At 40.5% G+C, this 17,882-nt stretch overlaps 1 protein-coding gene across 1 annotated transcript in view; it reads right to left on the bottom strand.

The window, feature by feature from the left end:
• camkvb (CaM kinase-like vesicle-associated b) overlaps positions 1–17,003 on the bottom strand; it is a 36,524-nt gene extending 19,521 nt beyond the window's left edge. The window contains exon 1 of the mRNA XM_034585783.1: positions 16,761–17,003. The gene's annotated coding sequence lies outside the window, so the exon portion shown is untranslated. The remainder of the gene's footprint in view (positions 1–16,760) is intronic.
• Positions 17,004–17,882: the final 879 nt, after the last annotated feature.

Genomic DNA, 17,882 nt, shown 5'->3' with positions numbered 1-17,882 from the left:
ACATTCATGACATTTCTGTACTACATTTTACCACACATACAAGACTAGTCTCACTGTACAAAAACAGGGGGCATATAAGTTATTAGCCCAGCGATACCACCAGAGCAAATTGATCTGCTGTGACATATGAAATCACCAGCTTTTGGTCTGGCACTGATCCGAGTTAGTAGGTCATCCAACTGTCAGCTTGTGAGACTCAGGTAATGCTGGTGGTGGTCTTGTGGACATGCACACGACCACCAGGTGCTGGCTTCTCCGGCCTTTCCACACTCTCACAAAGGAACTCCTGCTCCATTTCCTAGTCTCATAGTCATCACCACCAGCGACAGTCAAGTCTGATCCTAATCTCACACACAGGAAAAATGACAGAAAATTAAGGATTTCTGTACTTTCTGAACTCCGATAGTTGCAACTGAGCAGTTCATGTTTTTTTTTTTATTACAGATTGAAACATGTAAGCTTCAAGCTGATGGGCATAGGTCAAAAGAAAAAAGTCAAAATTGTGCACATTTAGAAGACGCATCTGTACGAGCTGAATCTATAGATCAACTTGAAGGAAAACACCAGTATTTATCTGCTGTGTATCTGTTTGATAAACTCTGGGAAATTGAGAGAGAGTAGACAAAATAGCCAGAATAATTTCTAGTTACCAGAACTAAGCTAACAGCTAACATCGGTAAAGTTTATATTTTGGTTGCTGTGAAATATGTTGTTTTTTTTTGCTGTAAAGATAAGTAATCTAAGATGCTCACAAATGTGAGTATCGTGATGTACAATTTCTGATGATAAGATTTAACAATTTAGGTTAGCATGTTAGCTTGCTAATGCTTGCTAATTACCAAATGCAAGAACAAATAAAAATGTTGATGTGATGATGGTTCATGATAAGTCATTGATCACCAGTTATTTAGAGTCATGCTCTAAGAATAATGAATGTCAATCCATTTGGTAGAGATTGAAATATTGAGACTTTGGATAAGTGACAATTTTGACGAGCAGAAAAGTCCAAAATGAATCAAACATGAATCACCAAAGTTTGACCCATTGATGTATGAACTGTAATCCATCTAATATTTGTCAAGATATTTCAGTGAAAAGCATCAACCTCTTTAATATTTTGATGTTTTTTAACAATATGTTAAGTGAAAATTTGGTTGGACTTGATGATGGGGCTCAGGGAATCAACAAATTCATTAGGATTCATCTTCTGAAGACCATGAATGTTTGCACAAAATTTAAGGGCAATATATGACATGTAGAACAAAATGGTGGACCGGCTGACTGACAAACCTACGTTACCATCCTGCTTCAAGGTCTTATCACAGAGAACAAACACTTATAAGTGTGATGTCCTCTTGCTGCCACACATTTCAAGGTCTCTTCTACAGACTACAGGCGGAAAAACACAGCACATTTTCCTTTAACTTTAATATGGCAAAAATATTACCCAGCACCCTCTCCTTGTCCTGTCAGTCCGTTGTGTTTCTCTGCTCTTTATAAAGTAAATAGAATCTGCTATCATTAGTTTCCACTGTCTGTGCGTAGCGATGCGTGCTATAGCTCCATCTCTTATTCTCTCTTCTCATTCAGTTTGAACAGCTCTATTCTTCTCCAGGACGAAGCTTCTTATATCATCATTTCACTGAACTGAAATAAGGAAGTTGAGAGCATGAAAATGCCTTTGACAGAGAGGGGGGCTGGGGCTGCCGCGGCTTCTCCGCTGTCTGATGTTTGAAACAAGGCAGATCTGGAGGGTTTTGTATGTATGTCCAGCTGAAACCGAATGCGCTATGATGATTGCATTGCTCCAAGGCAATGGAAGTGTGATGAAGATGTGGGTATTGGCATGGGTAAGATGCATTCTTTGTGATACTTAGTGATGACTAACAGTGCTGCAACACACAGTGTGTACTGTTACATAAAATAACAGTACATAGAAAAAGCAATCTGACTCTATTTAATTATAGAGTATGGCTATTCATTCCAAACATGAATCAAGTAATAAAATTTAGCAATGCGTATTTTCTGTCTGGATTTTGTGACTAATTGCCATAACTCAAGCTCTGGATGAGTAGATTTTAGTTTTCAGCTGAAAATTAGCAAAAACAGGAGTACCGCAGTGGAAGGTTTACCATAGTGTAAAGACAGGGCAAACTCATGTGTGAAATTGCACTGGCTCACTTCATGTTTTCTTTAAACTGGAAACCATCATCAAATCAGCACGAAGCAGTCGCATAGTGCATTCACACCAAATGCCAAGCAATTTTTTTTACACAATGAGACAACATACGATAGTTGGGTCATTTGCTTCAACCAAACCAAACAGCGTTGAGAATGAGACTAAACAGTGACAGATCCTGGCACTGATCCGAGCTAGTAGGTCATCCAACTGTCAGCTTGTGAGACTCAGGTAATGCTGGTGGTGGTCTTGTGGACATGCACATGACCACCAGGTGCTGGCTTCTCAGGCCTTTCCACACTATCCCTTTTTCCGAGGAGCATGGGCCAATAGAACAGGGTTGTGTTTACTCGTGTTTACTTGAGTACTGCAAGTAAAAACTAATTTTGCTCACTCAAGTAACGCAAAAATTTGCTTTGCCTTGTTGTGAATGCAGCGAAACACTTACAAACCACTTGGGAAGTAATGATTGAGTCTTGTACACAGGCCTCGTCATTGTTCAGACATTAATCAGTTTTACATTCTGTCAGCTCTCCATCCCAGTCCAATCTTGAAAGCTGCCGCATGTTCATTTAAATTCTCTTTTATTCAGTAAGAGCAAATACAACTCAACAGCATGAAGAGACTTCATGGCCAGGGCACCATGCCGCTGCTTGTTAGAAGTGGGTTACAAGGTTCTTGGAGGAGATAGAAACTGATGGGTTGGACTGCTGCAGTGCTGTTGTTGTCTGATGGCTTGGTGTGAAATCAAAGAGAAGTTTCGCTCTTTCACTTGCTGCTTTGGAGAGGAGCCTAGAAAATTGAACAATAATATTCTAACAGTTAGTGTTAGTTAATGTGATGGTTGTCCCTTCTTTTTACTGATGTGTTTTGCGGTGTGGCACCGCTAACCATGTTGGAATGTGATAATAGGTGCATTAAGCACAGTCAGATCATGTTCCACATTAATCCAACTTTAAATATTTCTTCCAATTCATCGCTTCCAATGAAGATCTGTGAAATCTATTCAAATTGTGCAACTGTCTGAGCTGTGTATGCAAATGCAGCCCATACATTATAGCATACTGTATATATATATAGCCTTTAGGTAAAGGTTGGAGGTTTTAATTCATGAACCATTAGAATAAAACCTCAAACAGGCAGCCAATACGTAAGTGTTTTATGTGCACATCTGTGCATGTATTTCTATAATTTTAAGCCCTCACCAGATTTTGCAGTTGAATTAGTGTATAACTTTTATTTTTAATTTAGTCAACCTCTGCTGTCTAATCCTAAAACACATTTTGTTCTGTAAGAATCAACAATTCCAGATTTGCTTCATATTTCTGCTCACAGCCAGGCACCAGAGTGCACTACTTTTAAATGAAACTGCTTTATTTCAGAAACAACAGGAGAGTGAAGAGAAATTTTGGCAGAACCCTGGTGCTGTTATGATTCAGCTACAGATCAAACTGAATTGTTGGCCAAACAGAATAAACAATATGCTTTCATTTGCCTGTGAGTTCACAGACCATAGTATGGTCCGTCATCCGCTATTTACAGTTGTTTTTGTTGAGTTGCTCTCTTTAGGTCTATTATTTAAAACTCGAAGCACGGGTTAGTGGGTGCACATTCAAAGCTAATGTGTATTAGCGTCCTAGATTCTGAGTGAAATATCACACCAATTAGATTCTGTTGCTTTAATGCTGTACTCTGCATGTTCTGTTGAATTGAGAATGGTGATTTTCCACATCCAGGCAATTCTTGTACTGATCTAAGGGAATAATAAGATGTGTTGTAATGGCTCATCATGCTAAGAGCCAATACATTTGTATGAAAGGATAATTGACAACATCGTTGATCAATATAAGGAACTCAATTGTGACCACAAAGGCTGCAAAGATTTCACACATTGTAAATAAATCATTTGAGGCAATTGTTTTGGTGGAAATGCTTCACATGTCGGCACACAAAGTCATTTATTTTTCATGGTTGATTGGGTCAGACTGGATTGGGGCTGATTTACTCCTTTGAGATCTCAAAGAAAAGAAGAAAAGGTTTCCATCATTGGACACAGAAGTTGGTGAGTAAAGGAATCTAGTTTGATGCTGAACTTGCAACGTTTCTTTGAAACTGGTTATTAAACAGATGTTGACATTTGCTCTGTAACAATTGCAAAAACCTACATATAGCATCTTTAATAATCTTTAAAGTAATTTAGAGAGTGAGTGGAGTCGGGAGGGGGCTGAATAAAAGAATGATTGCACGCAGCCAAGAAGAAAGATTTTACTCATTTATCAAACATGCAGTAATCAGTGTTGATATTGTGGCGGTGGTTAGAAACAAATCAACTTTTAAACTGTAGCGAGTCAGAGACGTCAGCTGAGTCTGTGTCCGTGTGTGTAAGCATGTCTTAAGAGATAGAGAGAATAAGGCGAGCAGAGTCATGATGGACTGAATGAATTCATCTATATAACTTACTATATAATATATAATAAGTGCCAGTTTGTGGGTTCATTTATATAGTTGAATAAATTCTTGAGGAGACGGACCATGATATCAACAAAATACAATGACAAATCACCCCAAAAAAATTAACTGGCAATGGACTCAGCCAATCACAGATAGACGATATATTCATGTCATATAAGTGTTACTGGGAAATCAGAGACGTAAACAGTGGCGTATGTATCAGCCCAGTACTTGCGCTTCACTTTGGTGGAAAAGGGGTATTTCTCTCGTTGTCTGATGAATCCTAGTCGTCGTCTGTAAAAAGGAAGCATGATATATTGTGGCACTGCTGATCAGCATGCATGTGATTCAAGTTCACATTAGTAATAACAGTGTAAAGTACAGTGCCTAACTGTGAGCTGCGTTAAGGAAAGCATCAAGTTGTATTTGTGTGTGAGTGTGTGTGCTATAGGATATGGTTATGGATATGGGTTGCTATCTTGCTGTATTTTTGTGGTAATATAATCATAGGATTGTGTTTTAACAGAATGAAGCTGTACAAGTTAGCTGTACCACCTCAGCAATCATCAGAAAATATGATGTGGGCCATGTAGAGATGAGCCTTCAGTAAATGGCTGAGTCATAACTTAGACAAAACACAAGTTGACAGACGCTCTGCAGAAATAAGCTGCAGCTAAAATATGTTTAATAAATAAGGACGTTTGCAAATGTCATACCCTGAGGATTTCAGACATGTGTCGTGAAAGCAGGTTAGTTCACTGGCTCATATTAAAGAATGAATCACTTTTTCTGTTTGTGCAACACTGGTACCTCCACATAGCCCTGGGTTTGTATGCTAGTAAACCTGAAGTGTATTCATTCCTATGGCAACCCTAGTCACCTCCAATGTGTTGCGAAACTCATCTCCAATGTTTTTTTGGTCTGGGATGTGCCTCCATGTACATTGAAAAAACGTTTGTGGTGGATTTCGGACGGATCGAATGCACTTTGAGCCACAGCAGGTTAGCATAAAACAAATAAGTTAAGAGGCTATTTCATTTAATTTAGTAGTTTAATGTACTTGATAGTCAAATTGTAGAATTAAATATAAATATCAGACAGTTTACCACATTGTGAATTTCAATAATGTCATTTTGCTGAAAAAAAATAAATAAATCCAAGTTAAATAAATGTGGGGAGTTCATTATTAAATTCATTCATATTTATGTATTTGTATATATCAATTGAGGTATTGATTATAATATAATTGATATACAGAATGGGCTTTAATCAACAATCTAAAAGCAATGTTTTCCCCCCCGATATTACTCCAGGAGCACATTACACAAAACCACGCAGCAAAAATACAGACAAAATAAGCCGTATTTTTCCAATGCCGACAATGGCGTCTGTAAACATACGCTAAAGAAATGCATTTCGGTGCAATGAACACAAGGGGGTGGAGTCTGTATATGAGTTGGAATTACAGACAGAAAACAGAACTGTGGTAATGAGGCGTCATAAAGCTTTGGCTGCAAAATGACTACCTGTATGACCAGTAATCACACCAGTGCTGAACTCAAATTGAAATATAACAATTATAGTCTCTTTTTCTTTCTAATATCCACCTTGTGTGGGTTAGGGTGTTACATACCAAAACCTACAGTGTTCTGGTATGTAATGTGAGTCAGTTGAATAATATTCTCTGCTACCTCATCATGTTTACAAGCTATTCTCTTTGGAGGAGACAACCCAGCAGGTTGATGCTTGTTTAATCTCTCCTGACACAATGTTCATGTAGGATCGCGTCTCTACTTAGACAGAGATGCTTGTGATGAATTTCTAGTTGCTCTACAAATGACACACAAGCGTGGCATCTGAATTTCTCGCTGTGTGCATGATGTTGGAGACACTGCTGAATGACACTCGGCAAATCCAAGACGTAATGGCAGACTGAATAGCACCGCACTGGCTTTAAAGTTTCAAATGAATGTAAAATCATGATAACAGCCCCGTCTCCATGGTTACAGTGCTGTCACATGGGGGAAGCAGCAGAATAAGACCGCCTCTGACTGAAAGAGATGACATGTTATTGGTGGAGAGAGAGAGGTTTGCCTGCTGGGGGGGAGCAGTTCGCTCTCACTCCTCACACCAGGGGAGAGTATGGTGTTATGGTCCACTGAGGGGCGGTGAGCTGTCCTGCATATGGCCTCGACGGTCCAGCCGGTCCACCAGTCAAAGCCCACCTGCTCCTCAGCAGGGCCAAGCAAATCCTGATACATTTCCTGTTGCACATACGCAAAGAGACGACCAAAAAACGTCATCTGCTTTGCATTAGAGCCAGTGCTTAAATTGTTCTAAGCATTCATGCATGTTTCACACCCACAGTGTGATCACATTTGTCCTTCTCAAGGGAGAGAGTGCATAATCCAACCTTCCTGAACTATATGTATCAGAAGACACTATTGTCTCCACAATGTAGGTTATGTTTTCATTGCTGTTTCTCTGTTTGTTATCAGGAGTTTACAAAAACTAGTGCACTGTTTTTCTGAAATCTTGGGGTGAAGGATATGGTACAGACCTTAGAAGAATCCATTTCCTTTTCAGGCAGATCTAGATGAAATCAGGCCCATTTATTTATTTGAGTGTGTGCAATTTGGTGGGTTTTGATTGAGCTTATGGGGACTGTAGGGTCTTGGCAGATGAATGCGCTCTATTGAGTGCCATTCTAGTTCATACATGCAGTAAATTTACTTTTTAATTAATTACTTTTAAGGCAAGCATCATCATATTGAGAAAATGCACTTTATTAAAATGGTATTAATAGTTTCTAATAATGTATTCATTTTCCTGAATACTGAAAAGGGATTGTCTCTTTGTTTATGCTTGAAAGCAAAGTTCAAGCAAGTGAAAGGGTTTAACGATTATCATCTGATCCCCAAAACACAAACACCATCGATGTTCACTACATGAAATACAGCTGTCAACACCTCGTTCATTCCTGCATTTTCTTGCCTCCATATAGATGAAAAGTGAAGCATGTGGAATGCTGTGTATAAACTCAGGGTTGATTTAGTATCTGTTCGGGAACTTTTGCCTAAATCACATGACCTTCATCAGAAGATGAGTTTTTATTAAGTTATAGATTTTCTTATTTAATAATTTGTTCTCATTTAGTAATGGCAAAATTGGCCTGTCTGTCTTTGTATCTGTCCATAAAATTGGTCCAGATTGAAATAAAAACTATTTGATGGATTGCTATTACATCTTACACAGTCATTCATGGTCGTCTGTGGATGACTCATAACGACTTCCACTAAATTTTGCTCGAGCACCAAAAGGAAGTCAAGGTTTTCACTTCTATATGCAAAGAAATATCTTTATCTGGTTTATTACAAAATTCAAATTTTGTAATAAATCAAGTAGATTCCCAGAAGATGAATGCTACTGACTTAAGCAATTTGTTTTCATTTTTTACAGCTATTGGATAGTTTGCTTACTGATAGCATTAATTGTTGAACCTCTACACAAACATTGCTGTTATAATGTATCTGCGTTGGAGATTATTAATATCTTGTCTGTTTCATGTCATACGTGAAGTGTGGTTCTGTTCCAGGTTTATCTCGGTGATGATTGACAACCGTGTTCCTGGCAGAAATATTGTGCAAATGTACAGGCCCAGTTATAGCCAGCCTGAACTGATTCATTTAAAACCTCGCTGCATGGCAGAAACCGTCGCGTGTTGGGAAAATTGGAGTCTTAACACTGAGAAGCCCATGGGGTTGGTCCATTGATGCGCGCTTGGCCTTTCTCGTATAAGTTAATGTGGATCGTGTGAGGATCGTTCTCACTGCTCTACAAAAACCTACTATCCACCACAAAGCTGGACTCGCTCTTCTTTTCCTCCCACGTGAATGAAAAAAGCCCATCTCCAGTCAATATTAGCAGTCTGTACCTAAATATACTTTCCTCTGTATTCTTGCTCTGTCTAGGCAGTGATACGGTTAATCTGCAAGAGAGAGAGAGAGAGAGAGAGAGAGAGAGAGAGAGAGAGAGAGAGAGAGAGAGAGAGAGAGAGAGAGAGGTTCACGTAACTCGCTGAGAGAGGAGGCAGGGAGGAGTGGCAAGGATCCAGGTGACTCAGAACATGTGACAGGGGGGGTCAGTGCTGTGGGAGGTGGCGAGATGAATGACTGAGGTGTGAATCCTGGTTGCTAATGGAGGCATCCACCTCCACCGAGCTCTTTTTTCCTGAAGTCTGTGATTAGCTCATCTTTTCTACAGCGACGTGCCTTCAGCCTTTTGGGCTCCGGGTTTGAATATCACGTTCTCAATTTGTACTTAGCATAAAATCTGTGTTTATTCCAGACTATCCAGATTTGGTTGTCACGCAAAACCCCCCACTGTGTTCGTTAATGCAACTTGACGACGAGGTGTGCACAGCTTCACAAAAGCTGCTCCGAGTAATCTCTACCAACATGAAACTGTTTATATATATATTTTTTTAATGTACTGTTTCATGCAACTTGTACATTTTTGCTTAATGTAAAATCTGAAATGCTTCCTCTTCACACTTCACCGACTAATCTGACCATTCTCCGCGCCTGTTGTTAGTTGCCCTGGTTACAAAGTCCTCCAGCATGGCATCATAGTACAGTGGCGTTCGTGCTCAATGCAGAGAAAATCTTCATTTGCTTTGGAGGAGGGTCTATGTTCTATGCTGCATATTGCTAAATTTAGAAGATTTTTTTTTATTGAGGTCCAGGAGGTCTGTTTATGTCTTCAAACAGCGAGTAGAGTTAAAACATTCATGCACATTACCGCACGGATCAGTGCTAAGATTGTGTCTTTCACGCAAGAGGAGCAGAACAGTTGTTTTGAACGATTTTTATTGGTTAAGCTCATTCATGTCTACCACCTGCTCGCTTCCCTCCTTTTATCTGTTGACAAAGATTCTGCAAAGTGGATTTGATTAAGTGAGAAACCGCTGCAGACTAATTGTTTCATTAGTAAAGCACATTTAGATGAGAGAGTGTTTCTGCTTCATATAAACAATAATTTCCCACAAATATCTCCCATCTCAACACATGCAGGGCAGATCCATAGAGACTGTGAGTTCCTGCACAGGGCCGTGTGATTCCAGCTTATCACACGGCTCAGGAGTGTGACAGACTGAGGCAATGATAGCCTACAACCTGAAAACAAGCCATAAAAGTGATAGTTTCAGGAAACTATCAGGGAGATATAAAGATGAGGTTAAAGCTTTCTTTGAGTTGTTTCTAAAACACATTTAATCGTATTTGTTGAATTCCTTCTCACGTCCCAATAACCATCAATAAATAAATTTGTCGAGGAAAGAAAGTAAAGGAGCCAGTGTCTGTGGCACTCGCAGGACTGTAATGAATATTGGACTTACACTCACTCGGCCGACTCAAAAACGGTAGCTCCGCATGAATTTCTCCTTAACTGCTGGAGGTGTGAACAGGTAGCTGCTAACAGATTTGTCATATTGACTTAAAAGGTGATGTTGTAAATGTCCTCAACTTGTTTCTGATGGCTCCAATTAAAATTAGTAATTGGATTTTATTGCCTCATGTTTCTGAGGGAATAAAGATAAGGAAAGATGCCTACAAATACTTTTTGCTGTGCTCTTTAAACAGTAATTGTATTCTTTATTTGCACAATAAAAAAATATTATACACAAAGTATTGTAAGCAATCAAGCATGCTGGCACCCATGATTAACTTTTCTTCAGAATAAAAAAAAGAACTCCACTTCCTCTGGTGACTCAGACCTCCTTTAACATTTCAGATTTAATTGCACACATGTCTAAAAAGTTGCTTGCTTCATTAACAAGCCCTTTCAGCCTCCTCCTTCTCCTCCTCCTTTTTTTTGCCGGAAGCCGAAACTGCACAGTTGCAGTTTTCCAAATTGTAAACTGACAAAGCTGAGCTTGTGATCTTGCTTCAAAATCCAGTGTGAAGACAGAAATAGAGATGGATCCATATAAACCAGTTCAACCTCCGTCATGCCTCTCTATCACAGTGTCTAAAAACAGTCCTGAAATCTATCCTTCAGGCTGATAACAGAGCATCATTAAGTCCTGATTCAAGGGGTCAACACAAAGCACGTCACTAATCGCATCACCACGGTGACAAACTACCAGCGCATGAGGGAGAACCATCGATTTTAGACATGCAACTGCCGTGTGTCTTCATGGTCTGTCATGCAACTTTAATGAAAATAGATTTCCCCTGTCCTTCACCTGTGCAACATGCGGTGGAAACCAGTTCAACATGTAGAGGAAACAATATTAGAAGGGGAAGAGAATCTCATAACATGACTGACACACGAAACATGACAAATATACCTTGGAGCTATCGTTTTTTTATTTGATGTTTTTTTTTTACCGCTGCAGTTGCTGATTTTTTTTTTTTTTTGCATAGATCTGGTTTGGTTAGTAACAGAAGATGTTGTTAGAAAACTTCAGAACATTTCATCAGTGCTTTGTGACATGGAGCAGAACCCTGCAGCGGTTTTGCCTTGATACGTAAAATGTCACCTGAGAAATTACCTTGCACACTCAAATAGGATGGAAAATGTCATCTATATCTTCAGGACGCAGTCAGCAAACACCACAACTCAATAATAACACCTTCCATCCATCATGGCTTTTATCGCTTCAACCCCTGCTCTCTGTACCACTGTTGTGAATAAGAAAATGACTGAGCAGGCGGCCAGGGTGACAAACTAAGTGGTGATGACAGTAATGCTCCACACAGGAGGCCCATTACTTGTAATGCACAGTGGATTGGCGAGGATGTGCCAGATTGAGACTACAGTAACGTCACCGCATGCCTTTGCATAAGCGACTTGCTCGCAGATGAAAATGTCTACAGTGGCAGCATGAATCAATGCTGAGGTGAAATATTAATCCATTTCCATTTAAAATTCCCCTTCAAATTTTTCTATTTGTGGATGCTGGGCAGGACGGCTCTTTGAAGCTGCATGGTGCCATAAGTAACCCTTTCAATGAGGTTTGAGTGCAGAACACACTCCTGTTTGATTTCTTCCACTGGACACTTCCTCCGTCTTCATCATGATTCATGACCCTAAAGAAATAACTCCCTGTTTTTTATAAATTGATACTGATGGTTTCTTTCCGCTGTTCTACGCTCCGCCTGATAAAAGCCATAACGACAGGAGTTTATGTTGGTAATTAGTTCCCAGATGTCTGTGACAGGAGGAAACCAGCCGCATGAAAGGCTGATTAATCCATATCATCCTTTAGAGGATGACACTAATGTCATATTTCATGTGATGCCTCCTTCCTCGTCAACACTGAGCAGCAAAACAAACAAGATAAGGACCCTATTCCACGGGTTTAAAAACCCACTAAAATCTGTTTTTTGTTTGCAATGCGAATGGATACAATCTGTATTCACTCCCGGGTCAGCTGACTCTGCAGTCTACACAGGTTTTTATCGGCAGTGATGGAAACATGACACCGGGGTGAACGCGCAAATTTCTTCCTCTTCTTTATTTTGGCAATCTAGACTCTGATGCTATACTCTTTCCTGGCACGCCATTGTATCGTGCATTGAACTTCTAGGCATTGCTGCTTAAATAATCATTTCTGTACTTATTGTTTTTACATCTTGGGAACAAAATAGTGATTGTTTTTTCATTTTCAGTGCATTTGTGACAACATGACTCACTAGTGCAAAAAACAGAAAGGCAAACTCCTCTACTGGCAAAGGGCAGAGAGTCAAGACTTTTTTAAGCAGGTTTCCCCGAATTTGAAAAATCGGTGTCTATACTGCTAATTGTTGCGTAAAAGAGGAATCAGTTTGCAATGGGTAGAGCTGCCATGAAGGAAATAAACAAACTATATTAAAAAAGAAAAGTCCATGCAGAGTAGACAAGGAGGCACTGAGAAACCAGTGTCTATACAATTGTCCACCAGTTAGTGTAAGTGTGTAAGTGAATCCTGATTGGAGAACGGGAGTGTGTGACAGCTTTATCAAACAGAGCTCCGCCCACTTCAAATCAAAGGAGCACTGTTAATAATATGCCTCCACGAAGGTCTCATCTGAAACCAGCAAAACCGTTTTAAGGATGGCGGATCTTGTGTGTTCGTGTTTAACCTTTTCGTCATCATGAGACAGTGACTGAGAAAATCCAGCATGATGTGGAAAAATATTTATGAAGCTTTTTTATGGCTCTGGAAAGCTAAACGGATCTGGCAGTGTTTTTTGCAAAGAAGAAGAATGCAGGGAATAAAATAAAAGAAAGAGATGATTTCTCTGGTTCCGCTGGGTCTAACTTTGATCCTTTTTTTTAAAACTATGCATTAAAACTTCAATAGTACAAGATGTGCAAGAGTGCAATGCTAAATCTATGTACTGTTACAGAGAAAGAGAGTTTGGGTCAAAATGATTCTACCATAATATTTTATTAATCTTTTTTATAAGGACTTATACCTGAATTGTGTGTAAATGCGTCTGCACAGTTGACTTTCTCCATGAATGCATGAATGCATATGCTGAGTGTTGCATGTGAAAGGATTTATTCTTCCCCAGGCTACAGGTACGTTTGTTTTCATCTCAGTTTCAAAGCTGAATCCGGAGCGCGGTGGAATCAACCAATCATCTTGACGCGCAGATCAACGCGACACGTAGTTGATATTTGGGAGGCGTGCACATCCTCTTGACAGCCTCAGAATTAACACATAATATTAATAATATCAATAATAAACCAGGGCGGGCTGTGTAGAGACGTGGGATGGTTTGTGCACAGCCAGTCATATTTACTGTCAAGTAAAGATGAATAACTAAACAGCAGAGAGCGAGTCACCATGTGCACGGATGAGCTCTTATAACAAGGACGGTTACAATCAAGCTGTAATGTATGCACCCACTGTAAATCTAGTGAGTTCACGTCCAATGCATCAGTCATCTCCGACACCAACGTGAGCATCTCTTTCATGCTCAGATTAGCCGTTTAATGTCAGACGCTGTGCGGCGGCCTGACTGCTTCACGGCTGTGACAGGTATCACAGCAGGATTTATTCGCTGTGGTATCCCTCCCCCCACACACTCATTTTACTCTCTCTCACAGCAGGATATTGATCCTCTGTAAATGGAGTGAGAATGGGCGCGACTACAAAATACACAACTAACACATGTGTTGCTGGCGTTAGTCTCTGGTGTCACTCGTATTTGCCTGGGCGGCTTGAGTCATGTGAGGACAGCACCGGCTTGCGTTTGATGGGTGGACAGCAGCAGCAGCAGCAGCAGCAGCAGCACTAAAGCTGAAGAGACAATCAAACGCAGCCCTTTCACTGAAATATACTCCACTGAATCAGTGATGACCTTGGCAGCGTTTATGTAAGTTTGTAGAAGTGACTGTCTACAGGATATATTTTGTTTTATAGGACATGGTTTGCTCTGCAGGAAGTGATGTTTAAAAGATCATATTTATATTGCATGACACATTTGTGAAATAGAAAACATCTGCAGGCTGTTTGGGGTTGTTTTCTAATGAGCAAGCTGCTTTCACATTATTTCATTTCCTCTGTGCTGCAGCGTAGTCTTCTATATCTGTTTGGTATGACCAGAAAAACTCAGTTTATACAGTATTAAAACCTGTAATTATGATGTATACCTCCCATGTGGGTTATGTAAAGTCAATACAACAGTCAGCCTCTGCAGCAGCTGAGTATCCACACGCGTTTGATTCCTCTCTTCAAAGAGAAAGACTACACTCACAGTCCACACACCACACTTTTCATAAAAAAGAGAGCCAGTCCTATCTTATTACTTCAGATATAACCCGTCCACACTTGTGGGATGCTCTCTCTAACTTAAGTCATTAAACTCCCTTCTCTTGGATATAATACAGGTCCCTCAATCATACTTAAACGCCTACCACTCTTATTTTCTCACAACAATATAGTGAAACATCATAGTGGGAGCAGCGCACGGCACTCCAATAATGTCAGCAGCTACTGCTTCCTCCCAGAGGCAGTTTCTGTGCTTTAGTATCGAAGTGTGTACCTCACTCTCCATAGAGGAAATGACCCTGCCCTTCTGGGTAGACACATAAAAGTTGGGTACACAAATTTTTTCTCTGGCGTGCGCACATGATCTCTTCCTTGCAGCAAATGCCAATTTATGTCCCGGTGCTGCTGCTCAATGTGTGTTTTGATCTCATGCACGTAGTCAGCACAGTTCACTTCCTGACAGAGACACATGGTTAAGTTGGTGCGTCGTGTGGCTCCAGCACAGGAGCATTAGTGGCTGAGGACTCAAAGGTCCCATAAAAATGAGCACAAATAAAACCACACGCACGGTTAAGAAAAAATATATAATATCTTACAGACAAAGGTGACTAACACAGTGCAATGTGTACTCTGCTGTAAACAGAATCACAATAAAGGCACAAAGTAATACTGTGTACAGTACCTACAGTACTCCTTGCTATTTACTTCCATTCATTTACAGCACCATTTGACAAATTTCTACATCTTCAGTCACACTTCCAAAGCAATCCTCACACTTCCACATTTCTCTGTCGTGCCAGTAGCTCACGCAGAATTCAGTTAAGGCAGCTCTCCCCAGAGATCTCATTGTTTACAAATTGTGAGACTATATGTGATCTGCTGAGCCTTCCTGCTGCTGCTGCTGCTGCTGCTGCTGCCGCTGCCATGGGGCCACCTGGGGTCCGCTGCATGTCTGGACCTCTTCTGGGACTGAGCAAATCATTACCTATGCCTCACTGATGACCCGGCACACATTGCTCATCTTTAATGGCCTTAAGGAGATGACACACGGATGAGTGGTACAACCTATAGTGGAAATGCTCCCTTGGTGTTTTTTTTTCCTTGAGTAAATGTGAGTGTTTGGCTCAGTTGATTTACTGCGCTGACAAAGGTGCAGACATGAATGTATATCTTAAGAGCAGATCAATAATAATAAATGTCAAGAGATAGATTGACAATTCATTATTAAATGTCAGAGATCTGGCATCTGAATCTGCAGGAGTTCAGAGAGTGGTGGCAGTGTGTCATAGTCTGATTTATCCATGCATGCTGAGGATAGTCTTTTATAAAGTTGTGCATTTACAGGGCACTTTTCCAAAACACTGTTTGACTTCAGTGTGTACAAAGGTCATCAGTACAAGTGTTCTGTAAAAGAAAAAAACGTATTTTGCATGTGGTATTTGATCGCCATTAAACTAAATACATTAAAAGATTTTCATCAAAGCCAGGATTAGATTTGTTGCATTCATACCTACAGAGGTCTTGTATCATCGTCTTGGTTCAGTAGAGATCAAGTGCCTGAAGATTCCCTCTTTGCATCTTTAACCCTCCACGACATGAAGAGCCACCACAGACACAAGGTCAGATTTGTCCTCTGACGTAGTCTTTTTCTGCTCTTTCACATTAAAAGTTTGCACTGTAAGGGAGTGTGGGGGGTTCAAGATAAGTCACTAGGAATGATCATTATGGGTTGGAAGGCACATAAGCACCCCCACTGAGGTGCAGCATCAGAACTAATGTGAGCCTGTGGAGTAAGTGAAGACTTTGTGCTGCAATAAACTCAGATGTCAAAGGCTCTTATATACTGTCTTTACAGTGAGGATTCAGGAGAGGGGGGGGGGGGTCTGCCTATGCTTTATTTAGAGCCACAGTAAGGCTGCTCTATCTGCAGAGTTTGCAATAAAGTTTAGTCAAATGAAACACCCCAATGGCTTTGTGTGTGATGTCAATTTTAAAACATGATTTTTGTGTATTTGCTTGAATAAGTTTAGAATTTTTTTTTTTCTGCAATCAGTTTCAAACCTATAGGGACTAAAACTGTGTAGTGTATTAAATAATTTAGACTTTACACAAATCGTGCAGAATCCATTAAAATATGTTTATGGTGCGTTAATTGACGCTGGAGCCACTGCCCATTTCGGGTTGTGTAAAATATTACGTAACAAACTTAAATTTAATTAGAAGCAGTGTTATATATATATATATACGTTTAAATGCATTCATAAAAGGGAGGGAACCACAACAAGTCATCGCATCCTGAGCTTTTCTTGCGCTTCCCGCAGATGTGAACCGCATATCACAAGTAAAAAACAAAACATCACAACTTACCTTGACACCAAATTCCGCCTCCAAATGTACGATCCGGTCAAGGATGAGTCTGTCCTCGGAGAACACCCACCTTACTCCTCTAACACTAAACGTCCCTGTCAAGTTTACAGAAGATAAAAGTAGTTGTGCGTAAAATTCGTGCGCTCCTCCGCTCTGTAGTAGTGTACCATCTGTTGTGCCTGCGCGCATCGAGCTCTGCGCTGTGAGGAGGAGACGAGAGGGAGGAGGGGGAGGAGGTTTGGTTCCGAGAGCGCAGCGCAACGTGGAGACGAAGGAGAGGAGAGGAGAGGAGAGGAGAGAAGAGAAGAGAAGAGAAGAGAAGAGAAGAGAAGAGAAGAGAAGAGAAGAGAAGAGAAGAGAAGAGAAGAGAAGAGAAGGAGGTTTGATTCCGAGAGCAGCGCAACGTGGAGAGGAGAGGAGAGGAGTGGACGATGCACACATGAGGGTAGAGGGGTCAGAGACAAGTCTGAGCCGGTTCAAATCTCACATCCCAACCATCATCAAACTGTGTAATGCAGCTTCATCAATGAGCCAGTGACGTGCCACCTATGGGTAACTGATGATAATTGATTGTAAGGATGCACCTTATTTTACCATAAACTCACTGATGGAAGTTGTTAGGATCAGGGGCGGATCCATAGGCAAGGCCAGGGGGGCTTTGGCCCCAGCTGGAATCGGATTGCCCGCTGACCTGCCCCTGTCCTGTCAGTATGCTTTAAAACAACAAAAAAACATGTCTCTTCCTCACAATACTAACAATGAATATTATATTTTCTTAAAAATCTTTATTTTCTATGCTTTTAGCTGCTTTTAGACATGCACTGTACTCTAGATAATCTCCTGACATTATCCAGAGGGACTGTATGTGAGAACGCAAATGTCAGAGAGAGAAGCTCTGGACTTTCTCCTGCCAGCTACCTAAAAATTGATAATGTCCAAATGAGCCCATGTGAGAGTACAGCAGGAGATTATCAGGAGGTTTCACCGCGAGCCAGTCGGCATGTTTATGGTGTTTCTACACGACATGCAAAACTGAAAAAAAAAGAATAAATGTATCCCAGAGAGCTTTTGGGGATAAGGGCAGATGCTAATATTGATGTGCTTGAAACAAAAACACGTCAA

This window comes from Hippoglossus hippoglossus, chromosome 5 (genome assembly GCF_009819705.1).
Source record: "Hippoglossus hippoglossus isolate fHipHip1 chromosome 5, fHipHip1.pri, whole genome shotgun sequence".
NCBI classification, from domain to species: Eukaryota; Metazoa; Chordata; class Actinopteri; order Pleuronectiformes; family Pleuronectidae; genus Hippoglossus; species Hippoglossus hippoglossus.
The sequence above is the reverse complement of the archived record's forward strand: the minus strand, read 5'-3'. Positions and strand labels throughout refer to the sequence as shown.